The sequence below is a fragment of the Natrix helvetica genome (assembly GCF_964273705.1).
Source record: "Natrix helvetica genome assembly, chromosome: Z".
NCBI lineage: Eukaryota > Metazoa > Chordata > Lepidosauria > Squamata > Natricidae > Natrix > Natrix helvetica.
The window spans coordinates 138,814,089-138,840,927 of record NC_138554.1 but is presented as its reverse complement, the minus strand read 5'-3'; the positions used below and the strand labels follow the sequence as shown (position 1 = coordinate 138,840,927).

The 26,839-nt window shown below is 48.1% G+C and overlaps 1 protein-coding gene across 4 annotated transcripts in view; it reads left to right on the top strand.

Annotated features, from left to right (window-relative positions):
- Positions 1-26,839, top strand: part of GJC2 (gap junction protein gamma 2) — a 66,328-nt gene that overhangs the window by 13,787 nt on the left and 25,702 nt on the right. Inside the window, exon 1 of one of the 4 annotated variants that reach the window (XR_014176843.1) lies at positions 23,824-23,913. The exons of the other annotated variants lie outside the window; for them this stretch is intronic. The gene's annotated coding sequence lies outside the window, so the exon portion shown is untranslated. Of the gene's footprint in view, positions 1-23,823; positions 23,914-26,839 lie in introns of those variants that run through there. 4 annotated transcript variants of the gene reach the window in all.

Below are 26,839 nucleotides of genomic sequence, written 5' to 3'. Positions count from 1 at the left end.
TAAGAGGGGAGGACTTCCACTCCCAGGATCCCCCATCCACCACGCTTTAAGAGGGGAGGACTCCCACTCCCAGAATCCCCCATCTAGCTACGCTTTAAGAGGGGAGGACTTCCACTCCCAGAATCCCCCATCCAGCTATGCTTTAAGAGAGGAGGGCTTCCACTCCCAGAATCCCCCATCCAGCATGCTTTAAGAGGGGAGGACTTCCATTCCCAGGATCCCCCATCCAGCATGCTTTAAGAGGGGAGGACTTCCATTCCCAGAATCCCCCATCCAGCATGCTTTAAGAGGGGAGGACTTCCACTCCCAGAATCCCCCATCCAGCTATGCTTTAAGAGGGGAGGACTTCCACTCCCAGAATCCCCCATCCAGCTATGCTTTAAGAGGGGAGGACTCCCACTCCCAGAATCCCCCATCCAGCTATGCTTTAAGAGGGGAGGACTTCCACTCCCAGAATCCCCCATCCACCATGCTTTAAGAGGGGAGGACTCCCACTCCCAGAATCCCCCATCCAGCTACGCTTTAATAGGGGAGGACTTCCACTCCCAGAATCCCCCATCCAGCTATGCTTTAAGAGGGGAGGACTTCCACTCCCAGAATCCCCCATCCAGCTATGCTTTAAGAGGGGAGGACTTCCACTCCCAGAATCCCCCATCCAGCATGCTTTAAGAGAGGAGGACTTCCACTCCCAGAATCCCCCATCCAGCTACGCTTTAATAGGGGAGGACTTCCACTCTCAGAATCCCCCATTCAGCTATGCTTTAAGAGGGGAGGACTTCCACTCCCAGAATCCCCCATCCAGCTATGCTTTAAGAGGGGAGGACTTCCACTCCCAGAATCCCCCATCCAGCATGCTTTAAGAGAGGAGGACTTCCACTCCCAGAATCCCCCATTCAGCTATGCTTTAAGAGGGGAGGACTTCCACTCCCAGAATCCCCCATTCAGCTATGCTTTAAGAGAGGAGGACTTCCACTCCCAGAATCCCCCATCCAGCTATGCTTTAAGAGGGGAGGACTTCCACTCCCAGAATCCCCAGTCAGCTATGCTTTAAGAGGGGAGGACTTCCACTCCCAGAATCCCCCATCCAGCTATGCTTTAAGAGGGGAGGACTTCCACTCCCAGAATCCCCCATCCAGCTATGCTTTAAGAGGGGAGGACTTCCACTCCCAGAATCCCCCAGCCAGCATGCTTTAAGAGGGGGGGACTTCCACTCCCAGAATCCCCAGTCAGCTATGCTTTAAGAGGGAAGGACTTCCACTCCCAGAATCCCCAGTCAGCTATGCTTTAAGAGAGGAGGACTTCCACTCTCAGAATCCCCCATCCAGCATGCTTTAAGAGAGGAGGACTTCCACTCCCAGAATCCCCCATTCAGCTATGCTTTAAGAGAGGAGGACTTCCACTCCGAGAATCCCCCATTCAGCTATGCTTTAAGAGAGGAGGGCTTCCACTCTCAGAATCCCCCATCCAGCATGCTTTAAGAGAGGAGGACTTCCACTCCCAGAATCCCCCATTCAGCTATGCTTTAAGAGAGGAGGGCTTCCACTCCCAGAATCCCCCATTCAGCTATGCTTTAAGAGAGGAGGACTTCCACTCCCAGAATCCCCCATCCAGCTATGCTTTAAGAGGGGAGGACTTCCACTCCCAGAATCCCCCATCCAGCATGCTTTAAGAGAGGAGGACTTCCACTCCCAGAATCCCCCATTCAGCTATGCTTTAAGAGGGGAGGACTTCCACTCCCAGAATCCCCCATTCAGCTATGCTTTAAGAGAGGAGGACTTCCACTCCCAGAATCCCCCATCCAGCTATGCTTTAAGAGGGGAGGACTTCCACTCCCAGAATCCCCCATTCAGCTATGCTTTAAGAGGGGAGGACTTCCACTCCCAGAATCCCCCATCCAGCTATGCTTTAAGAGGGGAGGACTTCCACTCCCAGAATCCCCCATCCAGCTAGGCTTTAAGAGGGGAGGACTTCCACTCCCAGAATCCCCAGTCAGCTATGCTTTAAGAGGGGAGGACTTCCACTCCCAGGATCCCCCATCCAGCATGCTTTAAGAGAGGAGGGCTTCCACTCCCAGAATCCCCCATTCAGCTATGCTTTAAGAGGGGAGGACTTCCACTCCCAGGATCCCCCATCCATCATGTTTTAAGAGGGGAGGACTTCCACTCCCAGAATCCCCCATCCAGCATGCTTTAAGAGGGGAGGACTTCCACTCTCAGAATCTCCCATTCAGCTATGCTTTAAGAGGGGAGGACTTCCACTCCCAGAATCCCCCATTCAGCTATGCTTTAAGAGAGGAGGGCTTCCACTCCCAGAATCCCCCATTCAGCTATGCTTTAAGAGGGGAGGACTTCCACTCCCAGGATCCCCCATCCAGCTACGCGTTAAGAGGGGAGGACTTCCACTCCCAGGATCCCCCATCCAGCATGCTTTAAGAGGGGAGGACTTCCACTCCCAGAATCCCCCATCCAGCTACGCTTTTAGAGGGGAGGACTTCCACTCCCAGAATCCCCCATCCAGCTATGCTTTAAGAGAGGAGGGCTTCCACTCCCAGAATCCCCCATTCAGCTATGCTTTAAGAGAGGAGGACTTCCACTCCCAGAATCCCCCATTCAGCTATGCTTTAAGAGGGGAGGACTTCCACTCCCAGAATCCCCCATCCAGCATGCTTTAAGAGAGGAGGACTTCCACTCCCAGAATCCCCCATTCAGCTATGCTTTAAGAGGGGAGGACTTCCACTCCCAGAATCCCCCATTCAGCTATGCTTTAAGAGAGGAGGGCTTCCACTCCCAGAATCCCCCATCCAGCTACGCTTTAAGAGGGGAGGACTTCCACTCCCAGGATCCCCCATCCACCATGCTTTAAGAGGGGAGGACTCCCACTCCCAGAATCCCCCATCCAGCTACGCTTTAAGAGGGGAGGACTTCCACTCCCAGAATCCCCCATCCAGCTATGCTTTAAGAGAGGAGGGCTTCCACTCCCAGAATCCCCCATCCAGCATGCTTTAAGAGGGGAGGACTTCCATTCCCAGGATCCCCCATCCAGCATGCTTTAAGAGGGGAGGACTTCCATTCCCAGAATCCCCCATCCAGCATGCTTTAAGAGGGGAGGACTTCCACTCCCAGAATCCCCCATCCAGCTATGCTTTAAGAGGGGAGGACTTCCACTCCCAGAATCCCCCATCCAGCTATGCTTTAAGAGGGGAGGACTCCCACTCCCAGAATCCCCCATCCAGCTATGCTTTAAGAGGGGAGGACTTCCACTCCCAGAATCCCCCATCCACCATGCTTTAAGAGGGGAGGACTCCCACTCCCAGAATCCCCCATCCAGCTACGCTTTAATAGGGGAGGACTTCCACTCCCAGAATCCCCCATCCAGCTATGCTTTAAGAGGGGAGGACTTCCACTCCCAGAATCCCCCATCCAGCTATGCTTTAAGAGGGGAGGACTTCCACTCCCAGAATCCCCCATCCAGCATGCTTTAAGAGAGGAGGACTTCCACTCCCAGAATCCCCCATCCAGCTACGCTTTAATAGGGGAGGACTTCCACTCTCAGAATCCCCCATTCAGCTATGCTTTAAGAGGGGAGGACTTCCACTCCCAGAATCCCCCATCCAGCTATGCTTTAAGAGGGGAGGACTTCCACTCCCAGAATCCCCCATCCAGCATGCTTTAAGAGAGGAGGACTTCCACTCCCAGAATCCCCCATTCAGCTATGCTTTAAGAGGGGAGGACTTCCACTCCCAGAATCCCCCATTCAGCTATGCTTTAAGAGAGGAGGACTTCCACTCCCAGAATCCCCCATCCAGCTATGCTTTAAGAGGGGAGGACTTCCACTCCCAGAATCCCCCATTCAGCTATGCTTTAAGAGGGGGGGACTTCCACTCCCAGAATCCCCAGTCAGCTATGCTTTAAGAGGGGAGGACTTCCACTCCCAGAATCCCCCATCCAGCTATGCTTTAAGAGGGGAGGACTTCCACTCCCAGAATCCCCCATCCAGCTATGCTTTAAGAGGGGAGGACTTCCACTGCCAGAATCCCCCAGCCAGCATGCTTTAAGAGGGGGGGACTTCCACTCCCAGAATCCCCAGTCAGCTATGCTTTAAGAGGGAAGGACTTCCACTCCCAGAATCCCCAGTCAGCTATGCTTTAAGAGAGGAGGACTTCCACTCTCAGAATCCCCCATCCAGCATGCTTTAAGAGAGGAGGACTTCCACTCCCAGAATCCCCCATTCAGCTATGCTTTAAGAGAGGAGGACTTCCACTCCGAGAATCCCCCATTCAGCTATGCTTTAAGAGAGGAGGGCTTCCACTCTCAGAATCCCCCATCCAGCATGCTTTAAGAGAGGAGGACTTCCACTCCCAGAATCCCCCATTCAGCTATGCTTTAAGAGAGGAGGGCTTCCACTCCCAGAATCCCCCATTCAGCTATGCTTTAAGAGAGGAGGACTTCCACTCCCAGAATCCCCCATCCAGCTATGCTTTAAGAGGGGAGGACTTCCACTCCCAGAATCCCCCATCCAGCATGCTTTAAGAGAGGAGGACTTCCACTCCCAGAATCCCCCATTCAGCTATGCTTTAAGAGGGGAGGACTTCCACTCCCAGAATCCCCCATTCAGCTATGCTTTAAGAGAGGAGGACTTCCACTCCCAGAATCCCCCATCCAGCTATGCTTTAAGAGGGGAGGACTTCCACTCCCAGAATCCCCCATTCAGCTATGCTTTAAGAGGGGAGGACTTCCACTCCCAGAATCCCCCATCCAGCTATGCTTTAAGAGGGGAGGACTTCCACTCCCAGAATCCCCCATCCAGCTAGGCTTTAAGAGGGGAGGACTTCCACTCCCAGAATCCCCAGTCAGCTATGCTTTAAGAGGGGAGGACTTCCACTCCCAGGATCCCCCATCCAGCATGCTTTAAGAGAGGAGGGCTTCCACTCCCAGAATCCCCCATTCAGCTATGCTTTAAGAGGGGAGGACTTCCACTCCCAGGATCCCCCATCCATCATGTTTTAAGAGGGGAGGACTTCCACTCCCAGAATCCCCCATCCAGCATGCTTTAAGAGGGGAGGACTTCCACTCTCAGAATCCCCCATTCAGCTATGCTTTAAGAGGGGAGGACTTCCACTCCCAGAATCCCCCATTCAGCTATGCTTTAAGAGAGGAGGGCTTCCACTCCCAGAATCCCCCATTCAGCTATGCTTTAAGAGGGGAGGACTTCCACTCCCAGGATCCCCCATCCAGCTATGCTTTAAGAGGGGAGGACTTCCACTCCCAGAATCCCCCATCCAGCATGCTTTAAGAGGGGAGGACTTCCACTCTCAGAATCCCCCATTCAGCTATGCTTTAAGAGGGGAGGACTTCCACTCCCAGAATCCCCCATTCAGCTATGCTTTAAGAGAGGAGGGCTTCCACTCCCAGAATCCCCCATTCAGCTATGCTTTAAGAGGGGAGGACTTCCACTCCCAGGATCCCCCATCCAGCTATGCTTTAAGAGGGGAGGACTTCCACTCCCAGAATCCCCCATCCAGCATGCTTTAAGCGAGGAGGACTTCCACTCCCAGAATCCCCCATTCAGCTATGCTTTAAGAGAGGAGGGCTTCCACTCCCAGAATCCCCCATTCAGCTATGCTTTAAGAGAGGAGGACTTCCACTCCCAGAATCCCCCATCCAGCTATGCTTTAAGAGGGGAGGGCTTCCACTCCCAGAATCCCCCATCCAGCATGCTTTAAGAGAGGAGGACTTCCACTCCCAGAATCCCCCATTCAGCTATGCTTTAAGAGGGGAGGACTTCCACTCCCAGAATTCCCCATTCAGCTATGCTTTAAGAGAGGAGGGCTTCCACTCCCAGAATCCCCCATCCAGCTACGCTTTAAGAGGGGAGGACTTCCACTCCCAGGATCCCCCATCCAGCATGCTTTAAGAGGGGAGGACTTCCACTCCCAGAATCCCCCATCCAGCTACGCTTTTAGAGGGGAGGACTTCCACTCCCAGAATCCCCCATCCAGCTATGCTTTAAGAGAGGAGGGCTTCCACTCCCAGAATCCCCCATTCAGCTATGCTTTAAGAGAGGAGGACTTCCACTCCCAGAATCCCCCATCCAGCATGCTTTAAGAGAGGAGGACTTCCACTCCCAGAATCCCCCATTCAGCTATGCTTTAAGAGGGGAGGACTTCCACTCCCAGAATCCCCCATTCAGCTATGCTTTAAGAGAGGAGGACTTCCACTCCCAGAATCCCCCATCCAGCTATGCTTTAAGAGGGGAGGACTTCCACTCCCAGAATCCCCCATTCAGCTATGCTTTAAGAGGGGAGGACTTCCACTCCCAGAATCCCCCATCCAGCTATGCTTTAAGAGGGGAGGACTTCCACTCCCAGAATCCCCCATCCAGCTAGGCTTTAAGAGGGGAGGACTTCCACTCCCAGAATCCCCAGTCAGCTATGCTTTAAGAGGGGAGGACTTCCACTCCCAGGATCCCCCATCCAGCATGCTTTAAGAGAGGAGGGCTTCCACTCCCAGAATCCCCCATTCAGCTATGCTTTAAGAGGGGAGGACTTCCATTCCCAGGATCCCCCATCCAGCATGTTTTAAGAGGGGAGGACTTCCACTCCCAGAATCCCCCATCCAGCATGCTTTAAGAGGGGAGGACTTCCACTCTCAGAATCCCCCATTCAGCTATGCTTTAAGAGGGGAGGACTTCCACTCCCAGAATCCCCCATTCAGCTATGCTTTAAGAGAGGAGGGCTTCCACTCCCAGAATCCCCCATTCAGCTATGCTTTAAGAGGGGAGGACTTCCACTCCCAGGATCCCCCATCCAGCTATGCTTTAAGAGGGGAGGACTCCCACTCCCAGAATCCCCCATCCAGCTACGCTTTAAGAGGGGAGGACTTCCACTCTCAGAATCCCCCATTCAGCTATGCTTTAAGAGGGGAGGACTTCCACTCCCAGAATCCCCCATTCAGCTATGCTTTAAGAGAGGAGGGCTTCCACTCCCAGAATCCCCCATTCAGCTATGCTTTAAGAGGGGAGGACTTCCACTCCCAGGATCCCCCATCCAGCTATGCTTTAAGAGGGGAGGACTTCCACTCCCAGAATCCCCCATCCAGCATGCTTTAAGCGAGGAGGACTTCCACTCCCAGAATCCCCCATTCAGCTATGCTTTAAGAGAGGAGGACTTCCACTCCCAGAATCCCCCATTCAGCTATGCTTTAAGAGAGGAGGACTTCCACTCCCAGAATCCCCCATCCAGCTATGCTTTAAGAGGGGAGGGCTTCCACTCCCAGAATCCCCAGTCAGCTATGCTTTAAGAGAGGAGGACTTCCACTCCCAGAATCCCCCATTCAGCTATGCTTTAAGAGAGGAGGACTTCCACTCCCAGAATCCCCCATTCAGCTATGCTTTAAGAGAGGAGGGCTTCCACTCTCAGAATCCCCCATCCAGCATGCTTTAAGAGAGGAGGACTTCCACTCCCAGAATCCCCCATTCAGCTATGCTTTAAGAGAGGAGGGCTTCCACTCCCAGAATCCCCCATTCAGCTATGCTTTAAGAGAGGAGGACTTCCACTCCCAGAATCCCCCATCCAGCTATGCTTTAAGAGGGGAGGACTTCCACTCCCAGAATCCCCCATCCAGCATGCTTTAAGAGAGGAGGACTTCCACTCCCAGAATCCCCCATTCAGCTATGCTTTAAGAGGGGAGGACTTCCACTCCCAGAATCCCCCATTCAGCTATGCTTTAAGAGAGGAGGACTTCCACTCCCAGAATCCCCCATCCAGCTATGCTTTAAGAGGGGAGGACTTCCACTCCCAGAATCCCCCATTCAGCTATGCTTTAAGAGGGGGGGACTTCCACTCCCAGAATCCCCAGTCAGCTATGCTTTAAGAGGGGAGGACTTCCACTCCCAGAATCCCCCATCCAGCTATGCTTTAAGAGGGGGGGACTTCCACTCCCAGAATCCCCAGTCAGCTATGCTTTAAGAGGGGGGGACTTCCACTCCCAGAATCCCCAGTCAGCTATGCTTTAAGGGGGGAGGACTTCCACTCCCAGAATCCCCCAGCCAGCATGCTTTAAGAGGGGAGGACTTCCACTCCCAGAATCCCCCAGCCAGCATGCTTTAAGGGGGGAGGACTTCCACTCCCAGAATCCCCCAGCCAGCATGCTTTAAGAGGGGAGGACTTCCACTCCCAGAATCCCCCAGCCAGCATGCTTTAAGGGGGGAGGACTTCCACTCCCAGAATCCCCCAGCCAGCATGCTTTAAGAGGGGAGGGCTTCCACTCTCAGAATCCCCCATCCAGCATGCTTTAAGAGGGGAGGACTTCCACTCCCAGAATCCCCCATCCAGCATGTTTTAAGAGGGGAGGACTTCCACTCTCAGAATCCCCCATCCAGCATGCTTTAAGAGGGGAGGACTTCCACTCCCAGAATCCCCCATCCAGCAATGCTTTAAGAGGGGAGGACTTCCACTCCCAGAATCCCCCATTCAGCTATGCTTTAAGAGGGGAGGACTTCCACTCCCAGAATCCCCCATCCAGAGTGCTTTAAGAGGGGAGGACTTCCACTCCCAGGATCCCCCATCCAGCAATGCTTTAAGAGAGGAGGACTCCAACTCCCAGAATCCCCCATCCAGCATGCTTTAAGAGGGGAGGACTTCCACTCCCAGAATCCCCCATCCAGCAATGCTTTAAGAGGGGAGGACTTCCACTCCCAGAATCCCCCATTCAGCTATGCTTTAAGAGGGGAGGACTTCCACTCCCAGGATCCCCCATCCAGCAATGCTTTAAGAGAGGAGGACTCCAACTCCCAGAATCCCCCATTCAGCATGCTTTAAGAGGGGAGAACTTCCACTCCCAGAATCCCTCAGCCACCATGATTTAAGAGGAGAGGACTCCCACTCCCAGAATCCCCCATCCAGCATGCTTTAAGAGGAGAGGACTTCCACTCCCAGAATCCCCCCAGTCATCATGTTTTAAGAGGGATGGGCTTCAAACCCCCCTCCCCCTAAATTCCCTAGCCAGTATACCAGGATGGGTATCTGTGTTTGTAGAAAGTAGTTTTTCTGTGCCTGGAATTTTGTCATAAAATTCTGATGTCACTACACATACCTAGAACTTTTCCTAAACAGGTATTCCTTGATTTATGTCCGGTCACTTAAGGACCAAAGTGATGATGGAGTTACTTGTGACCCGTCCTCAAAGTTAAAACTGCCCCCCCACTCCTGCCTCTGTGGTCATAGGATCACATTTACACACAGGTTCAGCTTCCAGAGGGTCAAAATCATCCTTTCCAGCAAACAAAACGCCTATTAAATAGGCTGGATTCAGACTTAGGACCATGTGATTTGCATAATGACTGCAGTGACTCATTTAATGACCATCATGAAAGCGGTTGTAAAACGAATCTGGTCACGTAGTGCCTCAACTTACAACCCCGGTGACTTGCGACCAAAATTCCAGCCTCAATTGTCTTCACAAGCCAAGGACTCCCTTTACAAGAATTCTGGCAAAATTGTGATGCCGTTTATATACGCCTGCTGCAGGAGGTCCTCGATTTATAACAGTTTGTTTAAGGAACATTCAAAGTTACAACAGCACTGAAAAAAAGTGACTTACGACGATTTTTCACACTTTTGACCATTGCAGCAGTTCCGTGATCAAAATTCAGATGCTTGGCCATTGACTCATATTTATGACGGTTGCAGAGTCCCGGGGCGGGGGGGGGTGTATCATGTGATCCCCTTTTACGACCGTCTGACAAGCAAAGTCAATGGAGGAACCGTATTGACTTAAGAGCCGTGTTACTAACTTAACAATTTCAGTGATTCACTTAACAGTAAGACCAGGCAAGAAAGGTTGTAAAATGGGGTAAAACTCACTTAACAAATGTTTCACATAGCAAAATAAATTTTGGTCTCAATTGTGGTTGTAAGTCAGGGGTGTCCCCATTGCTGGCTGGGGAATTCTGGGAGTTGAAGTCCACAAGTCTTAAAGTTCCCAAGTTTGGACATCCCTGTTGTAAGTGGAGGACTAGCTGTATTTCTTTCAGGCACCACAAGGTGGCAATGCTGTTCTCTCAACCTTTTCATTACTTCTTTCCATATTCTTTCTTTCTGTCTTTTTCTTAGTCTGGAGGTCGAAAATCGTAAAAGTAGCCCCCAGCCCAACTTGGCTCAGCTCAAAAAGCCAAAGCAGGTTAGTTTTGAGCAGTTTTGGAGGGGTGACCACTAGGAGATCACAAGATGGGATGTTTTTAGATTGGGCCCCCATCTGCATGGTTAAGAAAAACCGAATATTTTCTTAACAGGGGAGCTGGCAAAAACTGAATAGAGATTTTCATATTCTCATTTTGTGTATTCGTTCCAGGTGATTCTTTGTTCACCAATTCTGCTGGTTTATTTTGCTGAATGGGGTGATTGTAGCACTTGGATGGGGCACCACCAGGAGATCCCAGGATTCTACAGGCAGTGCTCAGCTTGCAACAGTTCATTTAGTGTCCACTCAAAGAAAATGCCAGGACCATTTTCACACTTACGACCATCTCAGCGCACCCAAGGTCACCTGATCAAAATTCCATAGCTTGGCAGCTGATTCATATTTATGACGGCTGCAGTTACGTGAATCCCTTTGTCAACCTTCTGACAAGCAAAATCAGATTCACTTAACAACTGCATAGCTAACTTAATGACTGCAGCAATACACTTTGTCACTGTGGCAAGGAAAGTGGTAAAACGAGGCAAAACTCGCGTAACATTTGTCTTGCTTGGCCAAGGAAATATTGGGTTCAGTTGTGGTCATAAATCGAGGACTGTCTAGTTTTCCTCTTTCTATTTTCTATTCCATTTTTCTCCTTGTAGTTTTCCTCCTTTTATTCCTCTGCTGGCATCCTTTTTTCTGTCTCTTCTGCAGAAAACATACGGCCGTCCAGCGAGGAAGGTGGACTTTGCTATTATCCCAAAAGTTCAAACTGTTGCTTGCGTTTAAGGCAGGAGGTTAGAAACGGTGGGTCCCACCCTTTGCCTTAGGCACAAAAGGCAGCTGGGCGACTTTGGGCCATTTCTTTTTTCTCATCCCATCCCACCTCACAGGGCTCCTCCTCCTCTTCTCCTTCTCTTCCTCCTCCTCTTCTCCTTCTTCTCCCCATTCTCCTCCTTCCTTCTCCTCTTTTTCCTTCTCTTCTTCCTCCTCCTTCTCTTTCTCCTCCTCTTCTCCTTCCTCCTCCTCTTCCTCCTCCTCCTTCCTCCTCCCTCCTCCTCCTTCCCCTTCTTCTCCTTCTCTTCCTCCTCCTCTTCTCCTTCCTCCTCCTCTCCTTCCTCCTCCTCTCCTTCCTCCTCCTTCCTCCTCCTCTTCTCCTTCCTCCTCCTCTCCTTCCTCCTCCTCCTCCTCCTCTTCTCCTTCTTCTCCCCTCTCCTCCTCCTCTTCTTTCTTCTACTTCTCCTCTTCTTCTTCTCTCCTTCCTCCTCTTCTTCTTCTCCTTCTTTTCCTCCCCCTCCTCCTCCCTCTTCTCCCCCCTCCCCCACATTCTTCTCCTTCACCTTCCTCTCCCCCTCCACATCCTCCTCCTCCTTTCTACTACTGATGATGTTCCCTAGCTGGGGCCTGAAACGTCTGCAAGAAACCCACCAAGCTGAGAGAGCCCCAAGGATTCCACAGGCTATCTCCTCCTTCTGGCCTTTATATTGCTCCAAGGGGCTCAGTGGTGTTTACCCCATTTGCTTCCTTTTGAATATGTTGGGTCCCTTCCTTGGGTGTTGGTGCCCCCCCCCACCCCAAGATCTGGAAGAAGATGGATCCATTGGACAGACTGCATGTCTTTGGGACGAGAAGCTCCCTCCCTTGTAGACAATGATGGCTCAACCCAAGCCAACTCTTCCCCACCAGGAAGAATGGCCAAAGGGGGGGGGGGAGATACATCGCTGTCTTCTCATGCAGAACAATAGCATGGATGTTATTTCCCTTTTTGCAGGAAGGCACAGTTAACCCCCCCCCCCCCCGACCTGTTCCAGTGACCCCGAATTCTAGCTTCTTTTGTTGGTACGTCACGAAAACTTCGAAACAGATGGAGAGGCATCCACACCCCATGCAGATGTGCAGTTTGGCCTGTGTGCAAACGCAGAGTTTTCCCTTCTACCCTATTTTATTTTATTCTATTACTCCGTGTTCAGCTTTAAAAAAAAACAACCCACAGCAGCTGCATCCTGGTTCTCTATCTGGAGTATGGGGGGGGGGGGGGGGAAATGCCAGGAGGTTCCGTTTCGGGGACCAGCGAGTCCCATTTTATTCCTTCTTTTAATACCCCCGTTCTCCTGCTGCACCTCTCAAAAAAGGGATCCAGGATGGGTAGTTAATAGTGAGGAAAACATGACTAAAATGAGAACAGAAAGGAAAAAAAGAGACAGTTTGGTCTAGTGGTTAAGCCGTTCAGCTAGAAATCAGGAGACGGTGAGTTCTAGTCCCGCTTTAGGCATGAAAGCCAGCTGGGTGACTTTGGGTCAATCACCGGGGGACAGGGAGTTCTAGTCCCGCCTTGGGCATGTGTGAATAACCTTAACAACTGCAGTGATTCACTTCATCAAATGGGGACAAAACTCACTTAATAATTGTCTCGCTTAGCGACATAAACTTGGGGCTCAGTTGTGGCCGTCGGTCGAAGTCTACCCGTGTTCCTACAGGGAGGCTAATTTCGAGCCTTCATGTAGGAAGGGGAGAAGGAAACTCTTGAGCCCTGAGAACGGGTCACCCCGAAACCTTAAAAACAGCCAGCGGATCTGACTTGACACGCTGCCATTCGTGGGAAACCCAGGGGGCGTGTCTGAAAGGGGGGAATTAAAGAGTGGGTGGGCTTCGGTGGGTGCTCCCCCTCTACAGACGGGATAAAATCCCCCTACCCAACCCCAACCCCCCCAAAAAAAAGTCTTCAAAGAAAGAGATTCTTCGTTCTGCGATCCCGTGCTATTCCATCAATCTTGGGCGAGTCAATTGACACCCGTTGGCACCGTCTGTTCTGGCCCGCTTCACCCCCTTTCTTGCCCCAGTTGTCCATCAGGGCAGTTGTTAAGCTCGGAACACGGTTGTTAAGTGAATCCCTGCCAATCCTTAAAGTTAGTGACATGGTTGTTAAACGAATCTGGCTTCCCCATTGAGTTTGCTTGTCGGACGGTCGGAAAACGGGACACCATGTAAGCTTGGGACACCCTGACCGTCATAAATATGAACTAGTTCTCAAGCCTCTGGTGGCCATGGGGACACTGCAATGTAAGTGTGAAAAGCAAATCCCTTTTTTTCAGTGTTGTTGTAACCGTGAACTGTCATTAAATGAAAGGTTGTAAGTCGAGGACTACCTGTAACTGTGGATCTTCGCAACAGTCTCCTAGGGCCGTGATGGCAAACCTATGGCGTGCGTGCCACAGGTGGCACCCAGAGCCCTCTCTGCGTACATGCCAGCCGTCGCCCCTAGACCAGCTTCACTGTGCATGAGTGCCTGCCTCATAACGGCCAGCTGGTCTCCGGGTCTCTGTGGTGCATGCATGAGGGGTGGGGCATATGCGGAGGATGCACATGCGCGAGGGGCGGGGTGCATTCACGGGGAGCCACTCACATGGCACTGCGCCCCATCTTGCTTCCAGGAGCCTTTCTTGGCCCAAAACGGGACCTGGAAGGACTATGTGTAACCCCGCCGTGCCCCGTTTTGGGCCTGGAAGGCCTCCTGCACCAACCTGGGAACCAAAAATGGGCGAGGGGGGACAGGGCGCATGCACGGGAGGGGCAGGGGAGTGTAGGAGGGGGGTCACGCATATGCACAGGGGGGCCACACATGGGGAGGGGCTCGCACGTACATTGCATTTTGGGTGCGGGTGCGCACTGCCGTGCTTTCGGCACTGGAAAAACAAAAGGTTAGCCATCCTAGGGCAGGGGTCGGCAACCTTAAACACTCAGAGCCACAAAGGTCCTAACCGGAAGCCCCCCGTTCAATTCTGGAGCCGACCGGAAGTCCGGTTCCCCTACCATAGAGTCTCCTCCTAGCGCGGCGTCCTTTTTCCTCTGCCTGTCCTAATCGAAAGCCCTATCGATGGTCGAGCCGACCGGCAACAGGGAGCCGCAGCAGAGGGGGTAAAAGAGCCACATGTGGCTCCAGAGCCGCAGGTTGCTGACCCCTGTCCTAGGGCAAACTTTGTACGGCACAAAAAGACGTTTTCACCAAACAAATGGTCGTAAGTCAAGCACTATCGGGAGTGTTTCCCAGGATGCAGGATCCGGGGCAAAAGGAAATTTGGTCTCCTGGGGGAAGCGCAACACATCCATGCACACAAACCCAAAGGAGGGAAAAATCTCAGTATTGTCAGACTTGCAAATGTGAGGAAGAGAGCCAGGAAGGGCTGGCCTTGAGGGATTTGTAGCCGCTCAGAGAAACAAAAATGCCTTTTTGCACATAGATTTCTTTTCCCGGAGGGAGCAAATTCGTGGAAACATCCCCAAGACTTTTTGCATGAAACAGGAGGGGGAAAAAATGCATCTATGATTTGTGGTTTTTTTGAGTCCCAAAAGAAAATCCTGGACCACAGAGAAAAGGGAGGGTTTTTTTTTTTAGGAGTGAGATACTGTTATAATTGTATTTATTTTTCCTGCATAGGAATGGGAAGTTTCTGTGTATTTTTCTTTTTAATTTTTTTTCCTTCCTCTTTCTCCGTGTATGTATGTGTGTTGTGTATGTATGTACGTTTGGTGCTGTTATATATTTTTTATGTTTTATGCTCCATTGTACGCCGCCCCGAGTCCTACTTGGAAAGGGAGCGGCTAATAAATCCAAATTTATTATTATTATTATTATTTCTCTTTCCTTTTTTTTCTTTCCTCCCACCCTCTCTTCTTTCTTCCCTCCTTTTTCCTTTCTCCCTGTCTTCTTCTCTTCCCTCCCTCTTTTCCTTCCTTCCTTCCTTCTTTTTCTTTCATCTTTCTTTTTCTTTCTTCTTCCTTTCCCTCTTCCTTTCCTTTCCTCCTCCCATCTTCTCTTCTTTCCTCCCATGCTCTTCTTCCTCCTTCCTCCTTTTCTTCCTTCCTTCCTTCCTTTCTTTTCCTTTTTTTCCTTCTCTCCTCGAGAGTTGCTGTTTCTTTTTACCTCTTTGGTAAAACCTCTAACTAAAAAAATCATTTAAAACACCCAAAGGAAGCAAACTCCAGCAAACTACCTCAAAAGATTGGCATCGTGCTGCTGCACCACAAAACCCATGTGCCAGAGCCCCCTAGTCCGCCTCTCCCCCAGGCCCAAGATTCCTGGTTCTTGAACCTTAGGGGGGGGGGGGGGGGAGCCGGCAAGCACCACCAGAGACAGGCTGACAGTTTTCCTTGCTGGAAGCCACTCCAGCTACAGGGAAACATTTATTTTTTCCTCGCATCATCAGACGATGTTTCTGCCTTTCGGCCAAGTGGTCAATTAATAATCCCCAAGGCTTCTGCAGACCCCCCCTCTTTCCCTCCACCCCACCCACCCCCAGGAAATTCTCTTTCTGCTGCCTTTTCTCTGTTGGAAAACTTGGAGAAGTTTGCAGGCGTTTGCTTCCCACTTCCAACATTACCTAGGCAGCGAGAAAAACATAATACAATACAATGCAATACAATACAATACAATACAATACAATAGTAGAGTTGGAAGGGACCTTGGAGGTCTTCTAGTCCAACCCCCTGCCTAGGCAGGAAACCCTATACCGTTTCAGACAAATGGCTATCCAACATCTTCTTAAAGACTTCCAGTGTTGGGGCATTCACAACTTCTGGAGGCAACGTCTGTTCCACTGATTAATTGTTCTGACTGTCAGGAAGTTTCTACTCAGTTCTAAGTTGCTTCTCTCCTTGATTAGTTTCCACCCATTGCTTCTTGTTCTTCCCTCAGGTGCCTTGGAGAATAGTTTGACTCCCTCTTCTTTGGGGCAACCCCTGAGATATTGGAACACTGCTATCATGTCTCCCCTAGTCCTTCTTTCTCTTAAGCTAAACATACCCAGTTCCTGCAACAGTTCTTCATATGTTTTAGCCTCCAGTCCCCTAATCCTCTTTCTTGCTCTTCTCTGCACTCTTTCTAGCGTCTCCACATCTTTTCTGCATTGTGACTAAAACTGAATGCCGTATTCCAAGTGTGGCCTTACCAAGGCCTTATAAAGTGGTATTAACACTTCACGTGCTCTTGATTCTATCCCTTTTCTCTGGTCCATGAAGAATTGCCATCTAGGACCACAGATGGGGTGGCACAGATCAGGCAGGAGCCACAACTCCTGCATAACTGTGGATTGTGAGTCTGCTACACCCCTTGCACAAATGCATGTTTTTGTACGCCAGTTGTGGCTTTTCCTGGACAGTCCCTGCTCACACCACCCATGCCTGAGTCACCAAATTTTGTCTGCAGGTAGTCCTTGGTTTATGACCCCAATGGAGGCCAGGATTTCTGCCATTAAGCGAGACATTTGTTCGGTGAATTTGGCCCCATGTTGCTACCTTTCTTGTCATGGCTGTTAAGTGAACCCTACAGTTGTGAAGTGAGTCACACGGTCGTTAAGTGAATCCGGCTTCCTCATCGACAGCTTGTACCAAAAAGGAATCACATGACCCGGGAATGCTGCAACCGTCATAAATATGAGTCAATTGCCATGCATCTGAATTTCGATCACGTGACTCGGGGGATGCTGCGATGGTCATAAGTCTGAAAAACGGTCATAAGTCCCTTTTTTACCTGCATGCGCCCTCCTAAAAACCCAGTAGGTGATGCAGCCGACGGGTGGCACCACAAAGCCAGCTAGAGAAGTCCAGAAATATCTTAAAAGACAGGAATGGCCAGCCACACCCTTACGGTTCAAAGATATGCAGAAGTTTCTAATAATATGACTGTTATGAGTCAGACGTCTCTTAAGGGAGTCTTTATCTCTTTTTTTAAACTTCCTAAACAAACCTCTTGCGGCACGAAAAAATGCTCCGCTTTCAAAGACAAATCAAACTTATCACAAAAGAGGCGAATATCCGAATGAGGCCGTTTGTACTCTTTTATTTTATTTTATTTTTCGAGCAGAGAACGTCCTTGACCCACGGCCCCCGTGGACCATGTGGCAGTAGTCCTTGCCTTCAAACCGTTCATTTAGTGGCCACACGAAGTTACAACGGCACTTTAAAAAGTGACTTATGACCTATTTTCACACTTATGACGTTGCAGCATTCTCACGTGATCGAAATTAAAGATGCATGGCAATTGACTCATATTTATGACGGTTGCAGCATCCCCAGGTGATGTGATTCCTTTTTGGGACAAGCTGTCGATGGGGAAGCCGGATTCACTTAACGACCGTGTGACTCACTTCACAACTGCAGGGTTCACTTAACAGCCATGACAAGAAAGGTAGCAACATGGGGCCAAATTCACATTGCAGGGTTCACTTAACAGCTGTGGCAAGAAGAGGGTGGTAAAATGGGGCCAAACTCAGTGAACACATTTTTCGCTTAGCAACAGAAATTTTGGGCTCCATCATAGTCGTAATTCGAGGACTACCTGTAGTCAAGATGGAAAGTGACTTAGACACGGGTGACTGAGCAGGGATTGTTGGTCGGAAAATGGGGCAAAATTTACTTAACAACTGTCCCATTTAGCAACAGAAATTTTGGACTCAGTTGTGGTGGTAAATTGAGGACTACCTGCATAAACTACTTGGATGGACGGATGGAAAGACAGACAGACAGAGATGGATGGATTGATAGAGAGATAAGATAGATAAGATGGATGGAGGGATGGTTGGTTGGATGGATAGATGATGGGTGGATGATGAATGGATAGGTAGATGATAGATAAATAGATAATGGATAGAGATACAGTAGCTAGATGATGGGTGGATGGATGGGTGGATGATGAATGGATAGGTAGATGATGGATGGATGGATGGATGGATAGATCAAATGCATAGATAGATGATGGATAGATGGATAGACAGAGACAGTCAGATTGATGTAGATAGAGATGGAATGGGGGTCTCTGTGGATGGATAGATAGATACATAGGGGGAGATAATGATGGATAGATAGATAGATAGATGATAGATAGATGATAGATAGATAGATAGATAGATAGATAGATAGATAGATAGATAGATGTTGGATGGATGGATAGATAGATGGATAGAGTTAGATATTGGGTGGATGGATAGACAGAAACAGACAGATAGATGTAGATAGATGGATGGGTGTCTGTGGGTGTGGATAGATGGATGGATGGATGGATAGATAGATAGATAGATAGATAGATAGATAGATAGATAGATAGATAGATAGATGATAGATAGATAGATGTTGGATGGATAGATGGATAGATAGATAGATGTTGGATGGATGGATGGATGGATGGATAAGATGGATGGATGGATAGATAGATGGATAGAGTTAGATGTTGGGTGGATGGATAGACAGAAACAGACAGATGTAGATAGATGGATGGGTGTCTGGGTGTGTGGATGGATGGATGGATAAATAGATAGATAGATGATAGATAGAGAGATAGAGAGAGAGATACATGGGGGGAAGAGATAATGATGGATGGATGGATAGATAGATTGATTCAGAGAGGATGCCATGTGCTGACCCTCACTGGTTTTCCAAAAAATCAAAATTCTTGAAACCACACGGACCTGATCGCAAACCCAGTGAGACTATCCTCTATTTAAAAGAACAATTTGGGAAAAGGGCAAAGAATTTCAAACTTTTCCACCCCCGGCAAAAAAAAAATCCTGGGCACTTTCCAGATCCTTTTTCAACTTTCTCCCCGTAATTCCTTCGCACCGGATTCAACCCGGCCCTTGATAGATCCCATAAAGACACGTTCTTGGCCTCCTTCCTGTATCCACCAGGATTCCGTATCCCTGCCAGCCTCTCTCTTCGGCCACAGGGACCCTTCATACCTGCGTTTCCCTGGCCAAAAAATTTAGATTTCCAGCAGTGGAAAATTCAAAGTCCTTTTCGGACAGGACGAAGGGGCCTTTTAGGAGCGACCGGTGGATTTCCTGCTGCCGTTTTCCAGTTCATTAAGACTCCGGAGGGCATCGGGGTTCGGAGACCCCACATTGCTTCGCTTTGACTCATAAACTGGGTGTTGCGATACGCCTAGTTTCCACCTATTGAAATGACGGCTGTTTGCTGGCCCGCACAGGAACTGACCCTTCCATTGTTCGCTGGAGGGATGGTGACACATAGAAGGATAATTACCTATTCTTTCTTTCGTTCTTGGTGGCTTTCCCGAAATTTGAAGCAATTTTATTTTATTTTACTTAATTTTTTTGCTGAGGCAGACATTTATTTGGAATAAGGGAAGGGGCTGCGGGAAAACTCCCCCCCCCAACATAAAATACAATGATAGAATGGGACTTGGAATGGAATCGAATGGAGTAGAGCGGAAAAGAATAGAATAGAGATTAAAATAGAGATTAAAATACAGAACAGAAGAGAATGGAATGCAGAATAGAGTAGAATAGGAATAGGAATGAATGGAACGGAACGGAACGGAACAGAACAATAGAACTGGAAGGGACCTTGGAGGTCTTCTAGTCCAATCCCCTGCTCAGGCAGGATAACCTACACCATTTCAGACAAGTGACTGTCTAGAAGTGATCATTTAGTAACCAAGGTTTGTATGCATGGTTATCTGCAGGTAATCCTCAATGAACAACTGCAATTGAGTGTGAAATTTGAGTTGCTAAGTGAGACATTTGTTTAGTGAGCTTCTCCCCATTTTATAACCTTTCTTGCCACGTTTGTTCAGTGAGTCACTGTGGTTGTTAAGCGAGTCATGCGGTCATTGAATGAATCTGGTTAATGTCACTTGTTAGAAGGTCGCAAAAAGGGATCACGTGACTCCAGGACATTGCAACCGTCATAAATACGGATCAGTTGCCAAGCATCTCAGTTTGGATCACATGACCACGGGGATGCTGCAACGGTCGTAAGTGTGAAAAATGTCCCATCAGTCACTTTTTCAGTGCTGTTGTAACAGTCGCAGTGCTGTTTGAATGGTCACCAAAATGAACTGTTGTAAGTTGAGGACTAATTGTACTGCTTCCCTAAAGAGGTGCCGTTTCATTTTGGCCCTTGGAAAACACTACCGGTAGTCCTCAACTTACAACTGTTTAGTGACCATTCAAATTTGTAATGGCATTGGAAAAAAAAGACTTATGACCATTGTTCACACATACGACCATTGCAGCGTCCCTTTGGTCACGTAATTACAATTCGAATGATTGACAACTGACTCGTACATATGACAGTCACATGTCCTGGAGTCATGTGATCCCCTTTTGCGACCTTCTGACAAGCCAAGTCAATGGGGAAGCCAGATTCAGTTAACAACCAGGTTACTAACTTAAAAACCGCAGTGATTCACTTAACAACAGTGGCAAGGAAGGTCGTAAAATGGGGCAAAACTAACTTAACAAATGTCTCGCTTAGCAACAGATATTTTGGGCTCATTTGTGATCACATGTCGAGGACTACCTGGAACTGTCTAATTATTCGAGGGCCTTTTTATTTTATTTTACTTTATTTTATTATTTTATTTTACTTCATTTTATTATTTTATTTTACTTTATTTTATTATTTTATTTTACTTTATTTTATTATTTTATTTTACTTTATTTTATTATTTTATTTTACTTTATTTTACTATTTTATTTTACTTTATTTTACTATTTTATTTTACTTTATTTTATTATTTTATTTTACTTTATTTTATTTTACTTTATTTTATTATTTTATTTTATTTTACTTTACTTTATTTTATTTTACTTTACTTTATTTTACTTTACTTTACTTTATTTTACTTTATTTTATTATTTTATTCTATTCTATGCTTTCACCCTCCCCCTCCTGCTGGCTCCCCCCGTGCTCTCGGAACAGGGCCTCCCTTGTGCAAGGTGGAAGTTGGAGATCGCTCCGTCAATGCACCGCCAGGCACTTTGCAGCCAACAAGTTTCTTCTGTCCGTTTGGCATCCCCTCAAGTGACACAAGTTCACACAAGACCCAGTGCAGAAGGAGGTGGGGGTGGGAGCTTCAGGCCTTCGCTAGCATTTTAATTGGGATTCCCAAGACCAGATATTTTCAGCTTTGAAACAACGCCGCATTTTCTCAGAGGAGAAAATCTCGCATCAGGCGTTATAACCTGCTAAGAAGCCATCAAGGTTGGGGATTTATTGAGCAAATCGTGAAAGAAATGGATGCAGGTCCGGTCTTGGGTTCGAGACAGCGCACTTTATTGCAAGTGAGGCTTATTCAGGCTTAAAATCTGCATTTCTCTGATTATTATTATTATTATTATTATTATTATTATTTATTCACATTTCTAAACCGCCCCCTCTCCCAAAAAGGGACTCGGGGTGGTGTACAGTCCACAATAAATCACAGATAAAATACAAATATAAATAGGGCTATAAATATATGTATGTATGTATGTATGTGGAGGAGATTAAAATTAAGAGTCCTGTACAGAAGAATAAATAAATATGAGGCTAAAAGCCCTAAAAACAATTAAAACTAAAACATTACCCTTAAAATAACCAGATGAGAATATACTACCAGGAGTTCATAGATGTAACATTTATAATCATGCCAGGCCAGCTAGTCGGAACAGGTGAGTCTTCAGTTTTTGATGGAAGGAGCGGAAGTCCGAGGTGGTTCTAATGTCAGGGGGGAGGTCATTCCAGAGGGTTGGGCCCATCACAGAGAAGGCTCTACTCCTCGGCGCCGCCCGCTGGCATTGCCTAGTGGACGGCACCTGGAGAAGGCCCTCCCTGTGAGAGCGGATTGGCCGCAGGGATGTATGTGGGAGGATGCGATCCCGCAAGTAACTAGGTCCTGAGCCATGGAGCGCTTTAAAGATAGTAATCAGGACCTTGAAACGCACCCGAAAAACCACAGGTAGCCAGTGCAGCTCGCGCAGGAGAGGTGTTACATGGGAGTATCTAGACCTCCCCATGATAACCCGCGTGGCCGCGTTCTGGACTAGCTGCAGTCTCCAGGCGCATCCCAAGGGAAGCCCCATGTAGAGAGCAGAGGAGTTTAGGTTTAGCTTTTATAAAAGGCTGCTATGGGTAGTCCTCAAGTTACAACCATACACTCAGTGACCTTTTGAAATTAAAGCAACATTGAAAAAAGTGACTTAACAACAGCAGCGATTCACTTAACAACTGTGGCAAGAAAGGTTCTAAAACAGGGCAACACTAACAATTGTCACGCTTAGCCACCGAAATTTTGGGTTTGGTTGTTATAAATCAAGGACTATCTGTATTGTGTGACTTTTAGTTTATCTTGAGTGTTGGAGCGGGTGCTGATAGATTTGTAGCCAGTGGGTGCCATTAAACACACACATTGCCACACGCGTGACAACACACACAAACGCACAAATATGCAAACAAACACATCATGTCTGAACTCTACGTCTACATGAGGTCTGTGAAAGTGTTTCTGAATCTTGACCACCTGATAATGGTTGGATTTCCATTCCCAGAATCCCCCAGCTGGCTATGCTTTAAGAGGGTAGGACTCCACCACCCAGAATCCCCCACTCAGCAATGCTTTAAGAGGGGAGGACTTCCACTCCCAGAATCCCCCATCCAGCTATGCTTTAAGAGGGTAGGACTCCACCACCCAGAATCCCCCACTCAGCAATGCTTTAAGAGGGGAGGACTTCATCTCCCAGAATCCCCCAGCTGGCTTGCTTTAAGAGGGGAGGAATTCAACTCCCATAATCCCCCAGTCAGCATGCTTTAAGAGGGGAGCACTCCACCTCCCAGAATCCCCCATCCAACTATGCTTTAAGAGGGGAGGACTTCCACTCTCAGAATCCCCCATCCAGCATGCTTTAAGAGGGGAGGACTCCCACTCTCAGAATCCCCCATCCAGCTATCCTTTAAGAGGGGAGGACTTCCACTCAGAATCCCCCATCCAGCTATCCTTTAAGAGGGGAGGACTTCCACTCCCAGAATCCCCCATCCAGCTATGCTTTAAGAGGGGAGGACTTCCACTCTCAGAATCCCCCATCCAGCTATGCTTTAAGAGGGGAGGACTTCCACTCCCAGAATCCCCCATCCAGCTATGCTTTAAGAGGGGAGGACTTCCACTCCCAGAATCCCCCATTCAGAAGGCTTTCAGAGGGGAGGACTTCCACTCTCAGAATCCCCCATCCATCATGCTTTAAGAGGGGAGGACTTCCACTCCCAGAATCCCCCATCCAGCTATGCTTTAAGAGGGGAGGACTTCCACTCCCAGAATCCCCCATCCAGCTATGCTTTAAGAGGGGAGGACTTCCACTCCCAGAATCCCCCATCCAACTATGCTTTAAGAGGGGAGGACTTCCACTCCCAGAATCCCCCATCCAGGATGCTTTAAGAGGGGAGGACTTCCACTCCCAGAATCCCCCACTCAGCAATGCTTTCAGAGGGGAGGACTTCCAGAATCCCCCATCCAGTGTGCTTTAAGAGGGAGGTGGGGGTCAGAATGCTGACTGGGGAATTCTGGGAGTCGAAGTCTACCTGTTTTCCAGGGTCCAAGAAGCACAGATGTTTAAGGACATCTCTTTACATTGCCTTGCATTGCAAGTCCCACCTGGGAGCAGTGATGCACAAACTCAACTTGCCTCCAGCATTTGTGCGTCCGTGCATGTGAGTGTGTGGCTGGTTGGCTCTTCCTGTGGGGTGTGTGTGTGTGTGTGTGTGTGTGTGTGTACACACACACACACAGAGACATCTATGTAAATACCTCCAGGAAATACCCCTGCTGTCTTTCTTCTGGAGCTTGCTGGTGCATCAGCTGTGTTGTGAATCACACATCCTTTCTCTCTTTCTCTCTCTCTCTCCCTCTCTCTCTCTCTTTCTTTGGCTTTGCCTTGAGGTGCTCCATCCCCAGATCTTCCAGGAAAAGGTAGGTTTACCTGGCAGGTGTTTCCTTCACCGTCTGTGCTCAGGAGGGAAAATTCAGCAGAGCAATTGCCTCAAATTAAAATATCTCAGTCTGGTTGCAAACTCTTGCCTGATCTCTCTGCTAACAATTTTGCAATTTGAAAAGCATTTTACAGTCAACTTCATGCCGCCCTCCAAATTTTTGCAATGCTTGCAATGTGCAATCTTTGTCATTTGCGACCCTTGCAAATATTCTTTAAAAAAAATAGAATAGGTCCATAAAGACAAAACACCTTTATTTATTTCATGTTAAGGAATAAATTGAGGAATTTCCAGAGGTGTCTTGTTATTGTATTGTACTGTATTAGATTGTGTTGTTTTATTTTATTATTCTATTCTGCTCTGTTCTATTCCATTCCATTCCATTCTAAAATTGATTTATTTTACACATTTCTGAACTGTTTTTCCACCCCTCCCGGTGTGCAATCGTCCATCTGTAGCCTCCGTGGCTACGTACCTTTTGATTGAATATTAATCAGATTTGCAAATTGTTCAAATTGCAAAACAGAGGGTATGTGTACACTTTAGCACTCAGAATGCCCATGTTCTCCTGTTCTTTTTTTCTCTTCCTGAGACAGAGCCCAATTGGACAATTGTCCAGTTTTGGCACCAGCATGGACATTGTCCAATTGTAGCAATTCTGAAGAAAGATTACGAAGATGCATAAGCCTTTAGAAAAGGGTCTAAAACCCAAACTGCACAAGGAAAAGTTAAGATTTGAGCTTGAGTTGGAGATATGATGAGATTAGAATTTTGATTTAATTCTTGACTGGCCAGATCAAACCACAGAAGCGTTGACCACGAAATGCAATATATCAACCAAATATGAATGATCTAAAAAATTAAGATGTGATAGGGATTGTTGAATATATGAAGGCTTGTCACACTGAGAAGCGAGTGGATTTATTCTGGGTTGGTTTTTTTTTTTTTTTTTTTTGCCCCTGAAGGTAGAATCAGATTCAGGGCATTGAAATGATGAAGAAGAACAGAAACATTTCTTGATACCTCAAATAGTTAGCTGGTGGAACAGGAGGAGGGGGAGATTGTCCATCTCCAGGGGGTCTTCAAATGAAGGGTGGAGATGCATTTGCCAAATGTGGTGTCATGGATACTGCAGAACAGAATAATAGAGTTGGAAGGGACCTTGGAGGACTTCTAGTCCTGCCCAAACAGGAGACTGTCTACCATTTGTGGTCTTTTCCAACTCTACGATTCATGATTCTTCAGATCCTTTTTTCATCTATGAGATTAGGTGGCAGAGAAATTGTCGTATGTCAATTCCTTCTTCTCCTCCTCCTTCTTCTCCCTTCTTCTTCTCCTTCTTTTTCTCCTTCTCCCTCCTCCCCCTCTTCTTCTCTTCCTCTTCCCTCTTCCTTCTCCTCCTCTTCCATTTTCTTCTCCTTTCTTCTTCTCCTTCTCCTCCTTCCTCCTCCTCTTTCCTCTTCCTCCTTTTTCTCTTTCTTCTCCTCCTTTCTTTTTCTTCTCCTTCTTCTCCCTTCTCCTTCCTCTCTTTCTTCTTCTCCTTCTTTTCCCTCCTCCTCTTCTCCTCCTCCTCTTCCCTCTTCCTCCTCCTCGTCCTCCTTTTTCTCCTTCTCCTTTTTCTTCTTTCTTCTCCTCCTTTCTTTTTTTTCTCCTTCTTCTCCCTTCTCCTTCTTCTCCTACTTCTCCCTTCTTCTCCTTCTTCTTCTCCTTCTTCTCCCTCCTCTCCTCCTCCTCCTCCTCTTCCCTCTTCCTCCTCCTCTTTCTCCTTTTTCTCCTCCTTTTTCTTCTTTCTTCTTCATCTTCTTCTCCCTTCTCTTTCTTCTCCTCCTATTTCCTTCTTCTTCTTCTTCTTCTTCTTCTTCTCCTTCTCCTCCTCCTCCTCCTCCTCCTCCTCCTCCTCCTCCTCCTTCTTCTCCTTCTCCCTCCTCTTCCCTCTTCCTCCTCCTCTTCCTCCTTTTTCTCCTCTTCCTTCTCCTCCTTTCTTTTCTTCTTCTTCTCCCTTCTTCTTCTCCCTCCTCCTCCTCCTCCTTCTCCTCCTGCTTCTCCTCCTTTCTTCTTCTTCATCTCCTCCTCCTTCTCCATTCTCCTTCTTCTCCTTCTCCTATTTCTCTCTTCTTCTTCTTCTTTTTCTTCTTCTTCTTCTTTTTCTTCTTCTTCTTCCTCCTCCTCCTCCTTCTCTCTCCTCCTCTCCTCCTCTCCCTCCTCCTGCTTCTTCCTCCTCCTCCTCCTTCCACCTGACCTTCTCCTTTGGTGTTTTTATTGATTAATACATTCTGGGAACTGAAGTCCACCCAACTTAAAATTTGCGTGTGCGTGCAACACTTACACTCAGCGTTGTAAAGGCCATCCTCCCAACTGGGTGAGGTCCAGACCTAAACAGACTGAACTTTTTTTGGGGGGGTGTTTGTGTTGTATGAACATTTTGAGGGGTGCAGTAGACCCACCGACTCTGTTAAGATTTCCTCCACCCTCCCTTAAAAATGAAGGCTGAAAGAGATTGGGGTTTCTTGGACCATAGAAGAATGGGGGGAGAAATGCTTTACGACCACTCATTTAGTGACCGTTTGAAGTTACAATGGCACTGAAAAAAAATGATTTATGGCCATTTTTCAGACTTCATCCCCAAGGTCATGTGATCAAAATTCAGCCCATTGGCAACTCATATTTAGGACGATTTCAGCTTCCTGGGATCATGCGGTCCTGACAAGCGAAGTCAGTGGGGAAGCCAGATTCGCTTAACAACCATGTCACTAACAGCAGTGTTTCACTCAACAAGAATGGCAAGAGAGGTTGTAAAACAGGGAAGCACCCACTTAACCCCTGTCTCACTTAGCAACGGACATTTTCGGCTAAATAGGGGTCGTGCGTCAAGGACTATCTGTAGAGTCCTTTCCAGAGGGAAGCAA